Source organism: Glycine soja, chromosome 20 (genome assembly GCF_004193775.1).
Source record: "Glycine soja cultivar W05 chromosome 20, ASM419377v2, whole genome shotgun sequence".
Classification (NCBI taxonomy): Eukaryota; Viridiplantae; Streptophyta; class Magnoliopsida; order Fabales; family Fabaceae; genus Glycine; species Glycine soja.
This window is the reverse complement of record NC_041021.1, coordinates 22,755,678-22,762,274: the sequence shown is the minus strand read 5'-3', so window position 1 is coordinate 22,762,274 and position 6,597 is coordinate 22,755,678. Positions and strand designations below refer to the sequence as shown.

The 6,597-nt window shown below is 40.6% G+C and overlaps 1 non-coding gene across 1 annotated transcript; it reads right to left on the bottom strand.

Annotated features, from left to right (window-relative positions):
* Window positions 1–508: 508 nt before the first annotated feature.
* Window positions 509–615, bottom strand: LOC114403973. Its single transcript, XR_003664739.1, has one exon. It is a non-coding gene; the product is annotated as a small nucleolar RNA R71 (small nucleolar RNA).
* Between the last annotated feature and the right edge of the window lie 5,982 nt (window positions 616–6,597).

Below are 6,597 nucleotides of genomic sequence, written 5' to 3'. Positions count from 1 at the left end.
TCATTCGAAGCATTCCATTACTGGTGAATCTGTGCATTCTGTTATTGGTGATTTTGAACATCCTGATCTTGAGCATTACAATTTTGAGCATTCTGATTCTAAGCATTCTGATATTGCATATTCTGAGAACATGGCACAACCTCCACCCCGTGAGAGGACTCTAAGGGAAATGGCTGCACCTGATTTCACCTACAAAAGCTTGTGCATCCAATACCCTGATGAGGATGTCCCATATGTTCTTAAAACTGGACTGATTCATTTGCTTCCAAAGTTTCATGGCCTTGCAGGTGAAGACCCGCACAAACATTTGAAAGAATTTCAAATTGTCTGCTCCACCATGAAACCCCCAGATGTCCAAGAGGATCACATATTTCTGAAGGCTTTTCCTCATTCATTAGAGGGAGTGGCAAAGGACTGGCTGTATTACCTTGCTCCAAGGTCCATCACGAGCTGGGATGACCTTAAGAGAGTATTCTTAGAAAAAAATTTCCCTGCTTCCAGGACCACAGCCATCAAGAAGGATATCTCAGGTATTAGACAACTCAGTGGAGAGAGCCTGTATGAGTACTGGGAGAGATTTAAGAAACTATGTGCTAGTTGCCCCCACCATCAGATTTCAGAGCAGCTTCTTCTCCAATATTTTTATGAAGGACTCAGTAATATGGAGAGAAGTATGATAGATGCTGCCAGTGGTGGAGCCCTTGGAGACATGACTCCTGCTGAAGCCAGAAATTTAATTGAGAAGATGGCTTCCAACTCCCAGCAGTTTAGCGCCAGAAATGATGCCATAGTCATTAGAGGAGTGCATGAGGTAGCTACAAACCCATCTGCATCATCTGAAACTAAGAAGCTTGAAGGCAAACTGGATGCATTGGTTAACTTGGTAACCCAGCTGGAATTGAATCAGAAATCTGTACCTGTCGCAAGGGTTTGTGGTTTGTGCTCCTCTGTTGACCACCATACAGACCTTTGCCCTTCCATGCAGCAACCTGGAGCAATTGAGCAGCCCGAAGCTTATGCTGCAAATATTTACAATAGACCTCCTCAACCTCAGCAGCAAAATCAACCACAGCAAAATAATTATGACCTCTCCAGCAACAGATACAACCCTGGATGGAGGAATCACCCTAACCTCAAATGGTCCAGCCCTCAGCAACAACAACAGTAGCCTGCTCCTTCCTTCCAAAATGTTGTTGGCCCAAGCAAACCATACATTCCTCCACCAATCCAACAACAGCAACAACCCAAGAAACAGCCAACAGTTGAGGCCCCTCCACAACCTTCCCTCAAAGAACTTGTGAGGCAAATGACTATGCAGAACATGCAGTTTCAGCAAGAGACCAGAGCCTCCATTCAGAGCTTAACCAATCAGATGGGACAATTGGCTACCCAATTGAATCAACAACAGTCCCAGAATTCTGACAAGCTGCCTTCTCAAGCTGTCCAAAATCCCAAAAATTTCAGTGCCATTTCATTGAGGTCGAGAAAGCAATGTCAAGGACCTCAACCCGTAGCACCTTCCTCATCTGCAAATGAACCTGTCAAACTTCACTCTATTCTAGAAAAAGGTGATGACAAAAATTTACCTAACAATTTCTGTGCAGGTGAATCTTCTTCCACAGATAATTCTAATTTGCAGAAGTAGCACATTCCCCCTCTTCCATTCCCTCCAAGAGCAGTTTCCAACAAAAAAATGGAAGAGGCAGAGAAAGAGATCTTGGAAACGTTTAGAAAAGTAGAGGTAAACATACCTCTGTTGGATGCAATAAAGCAAATTCCAAGATATGCCAAATTCTTGAAGGAGCTGTGCACTAATAAGCGGAAGCTTAAAGGATGTGAACGGATTAGCATGGGCAGAAATGTCTCCGCATTGATTGGTAAATCTGTTCCTCAAATTCCTGAAAAATGCAAAGATCCAGGTACATTCAGCATACCTTGTATTATAGGGAATAGTAAGTTTGACAATGCCATGCTAGATTTAAGAGCTTCTGTTAGTGTTATGCCTCTGTCTATTTTTAATTCTCTATCTCTAGGTCCCTTGCAATCAACTGATGTGGTAATTCATTTAGCTAATAGAAGTGTTGCCTACCCTGTTGGTTTCATAGAAGATGTCTTAGTTAGAGTTGGTGAACTGATTTTCCCTGTTGATTTTTATATTTTGAATATGGAAGATGGATTTTCTCAAGGATCAGTTCCCATAATTCTAGGCAGACCCTTTATGAAAACTGCTAGAACTAAGATAGATGTTTATGCAGGCACACTATCCATGGAGTTTGGTGGTATAACTGTTCATTTTAATATTCTGGATGCTATGAAATACCCATCTGAAGATCTTTCTGTATTTCGTGCTGAAATAATTGACCATGTCGTTGATGAATACATGACTGATCTTTATTCTAATCTGCATGCCTCTCACTCTTCATGCATTGAGTCTGAAATTGTACTTGATCATATGTCTGAATTTGATGATGAGATTGAATCTGAGAGTGAATCTGAAAGTGATATTGATTGCATGTCTGGTGGTGGTGTTTTACCTCTTGAGATTGATTTTATAGAGTCAGATAGGACTAACCATGTTTCAGGAGGTACACATACCTCTAACTTTCTTTATGAGGTAAAGGCTGAGAAACCATCTCCTTCTACAACTGTCCAGCCGACCACACCAGAATTGAAGCCTCTGCCATCAAATTTAAAATATGCTTACTTGGATGATAGCAAGAGTTTTCCAGTGATTATATCTGCCTCCCTTGCTGATGAGCAAGAGGAGAAGTTGTTGTCAGTTCTCAAGAAGCATAAGAAGGCTATAGGCTGGACCTAGGCGGACATTCCTGGTATTAGCCCATCCACATGTATGCATCGAATAAATTTAGAGGATGGAGCTAAACCAGTAAGACAGCCATAGAGAAAACTCAACCCGGTGATTCTTGATGTAGTGAAGAAGGAGATAACCAAGATTTTGCAAGCTGGAATCATTTATCCTATCTCCGACAGCCAATGGGTGAGTCCCGTCCAGGTAGTCCCAAAGAAGACTGGCCTCACAGTGATCAAAAATGAGAAGGAGGAGCTAATTCCTACTCGGGTGCAGAACAGTTGGAGAGTCTGCATTGACTATAGGAGGCTGAACCAGGTTACCAAAAAGGACCATTTTCCCCTGCCATTCATTGACCAGATGCTTGAACGCCTATCAGGTAAATCCCACTACTGTTTCCTTGATGGTTTTTCTGGTTATATGCAAATTACTATTGCTCCTGAGGATCAGGAAAAGACCACATTCACCTGCCCCTTCGGCACTTTTGCTTATAGGAGGATGCCTTTCGGCCTGTGCAATGCCCCTGGTACCTTCCAGCAGTGCATGATTAGTATTTTCAGTGATTTTTTAGAAAATTGCATAGAGGTGTTTATGGATGATTTCACTGTATATGGATCCTCTTTTGATGGTTGTTTGAATAGTTTGGAAAAAGTTTTGAATAGATGCATTGAAACTAACCTTGTTCTAAATTTTGAAAAATGTCATTTTATGGTTGAGCAAGGTATAGTTTTAGGCCACATTATTTCCAATAAGGGTATTGAAGTAGATCCTGCAAAAATTTCTGTTATTTCACAATTGCCTTACCCCTCTTGTGTGCGAGAGGTGCGATCTTTTCTTGGTCATGCAGGATTTTACAGGCGCTTTATAAAGGATTTTAGCAAAGTATCCCTTCCACTGTCCAACTTGTTGCAAAAGGAGGTGGAGTTTGACTTTAATGACAGATGCAAAGAGGCTTTTGATTGCCTCAAAAGAGCGCTGACTACCACCCCCATCATCCAGGCACCCGATTGGACAGCCCCTTTTGAGCTTATGTGTGATGCATCAAATTATGCATTGGGGGCTGTCCTTTCTCAGAAAATTGATAAATTGCCCAGGGTGATATATTATGCTTCTAGGACTTTAGATGCTGCCCAAGCGAATTATACTACTACTGAGAAAGAGGTTCTAGCCATAGTTTTTGCTCTTGAAAAATTTCGATCTTATTTGCTTGGTACCCGCATTATTGTTTACACTGACCATGCAGCTCTAAAGTACTTGTTGAAGAAGGCTGATTCTAAGCCTAGGTTGATCCGATGGATGCTCTGGCTCCAAGAGTTTGACTTGGAGATCCGTGATAGGAGCGGAGCACAAAATCTAGTTGCTGATCATTTGAGTTGGATCAAACGTGTATCTGATGCAGATTCACCTATTCGGGATGATTTCCCGGATAATCATTTGTATATACTGTATAGTATTTCTTACTCTCTTTCTACTCCCTGGTTTGCTAACATTGTCAATTATTTAGTTGCCTCTGTTTTTCCTCCCTTAGCATCTGCGGCCCAAAAAGATAAAATTAAAAGTGATGCTAAGCATTTTATTTGGGATGACCCCTACTTGTGGAAATTGTGCAGTGATCAGGTAATTAGACGATGCATTCCAAATCATGAGACTGACTCAGTCCTGCAGTTCTGTCATTCTTCCGCACCGGGAGGTCATCTGGGTGTTCAAAGGACAGTTCGCAAAGTGCTTGATTGTGGTTTTTATTGGTCCACCATCTATAAAGATGCGTGGAAGATCTGCAGCACTTGTGAGCAGTGTCAGAGAGCAGGAAACACACTTACATGGCGACAACAAATGCCTCAGCAACCTATGCTATTCTGTGAGGTGTTTGATGTTTGGGGTATAGATTTCATGGGCCCTTTTCCTGTCTCTTTTGGTTATGTTTACATTCTCCTTGCAGTTGACTATGTTTCAAAATGGGTGGAAGCCAAGCCCACTAGAACTAATGATGCTAAAGTTGTTGCAGACTTTGTCAGGTCTAATCTGTTTTGCAGGTTTGGAGTACCTAAAGCAATTGTTAGTGATCAAGGAACCCATTTTTGCAACAGGACAATGCATGCCCTGCTTAAAAAGTACGGGGTGGTACACAGGGTATCCACACCATACCACCCCCAGACCAATGGACAGGCAGAAATTTCTAACCGGGAAATCAAGCGAATTTTAGAGAAAATTGTGCAGCCAAGCAGGAAAGATTGGAGTACCAGGCTTGATGATGCTCTCTGGGCACATCGGACTGCCTACAAAGCACCCATAGGAATGTCTCCTTATCGGGTTGTCTTTGGAAAGGCATGTCATCTTCCAGTGGAAATTGAGCACAAAGCTTACTGGGCAGTGAAGACTTGCAACTTCTCTATGGATCAAGCTGGTGAGGAATGAAATTTGCAACTGAGTGAGTTAGATGAAATCCGCCTAGAAGCCTACGAGAATGCCAAGTTCTACAAAGAAAAGACCAAGAAGTTCCATGATAGCATGATAGTTAAAAGGACTTCATGGTTGGGCAAAAAGTGTTATTGTATAATTCTAGGCTTGGACTCATGAGTGGTAAGTTGAGGTCTAAGTGGATTGGTCCTTTTGTTGTTACTAATGTTTTTCCTTATGGTACAGTTGAGATCAAAAGCGACTCCACAAACAAGAGCTTCAAGGTCAACGGACATTGACTTAAGCCATTCCTCACGAACCCTTCTTTTGTGGACGTAGTGGTGGAAGAGACTTCCTTACTCCACCCTACTCTTCCTCCACCATGACTTAGGGAGTTTTTCTTTTCCTATCTCCTTCTTTGCTTTTATTACACTTGTCTGATTCTCTTTTGATGATTTAATTGTTTTTAATCTTTTAATTGTGCTACATTGAGGACAATGTGTTGTTTAAGTATGGGGGGGAGTGTTCTTTGGTTTTGCTAGTTTTGTTGGTTTTGTTAATTTGTTAGTTGTGTTAATTTGTTAATGTTGTTAGTTTCGTCGGATTTTTAGTTTAATATTTTGGGTCAATTTTGTGTGCATGTACGACTTTGCATGTTTTTCTTTGAATTATAGGATATGTTCAAGAAATGGGTAATTGTTTTGAAAATAAAAGTTCTTGACATTTTGTGACTTGAAATCCTTGATTCTCCTCTACATGTCATGATAGTTTTGAAAGCTCAATTTGAAAGTGATGAGTTTACCTTTGTGAGAATTTGAGCCATCCATCATCATAATCATTTGGTGTGTTTTGCCCCATTGATTGCTTGCACAATAGCCTTGGCTTGATTCTTGTTGATGCTTCCTAATTCACATGCATATTTGGAAATGATTGAGGCAATTTTGTTCTTATAAGCTTCTAGCCAAATGGACTTACCTTGAATTAATTCCTTTGATAGCCCTTTTGAGCCTTGTTTCCCTTTCCTTGTTTTGAAGCTCACTACAAGCCTTAAATGAAAAACCATGATATCACCATATCCTTAAGGAATTTTGGAGCTTTGGAATTGTTTTGGGAATAAGTGTGGGGGGTTTTTGTTTCATTGGATAACTTGTTTTGTTGGCTATGCTTCATGATGTATTTTGGGCCATACTTGATGTACATTGTATATTGGTTAAATGTTGGACATGCTGAATGAAATGTTGTTTCTCAAAGGCTATAGAGTAAAAAAAAAAATTGAAAAAAAAAGAAAAGCAATAAAGTTGAGCGAATAAGATCTTAAATGGCACAAGAATGATGAAACTCTTGGTTCTACTCTTTATGTTTAAATTTTATCTTTACTTCTTTTTATTTTC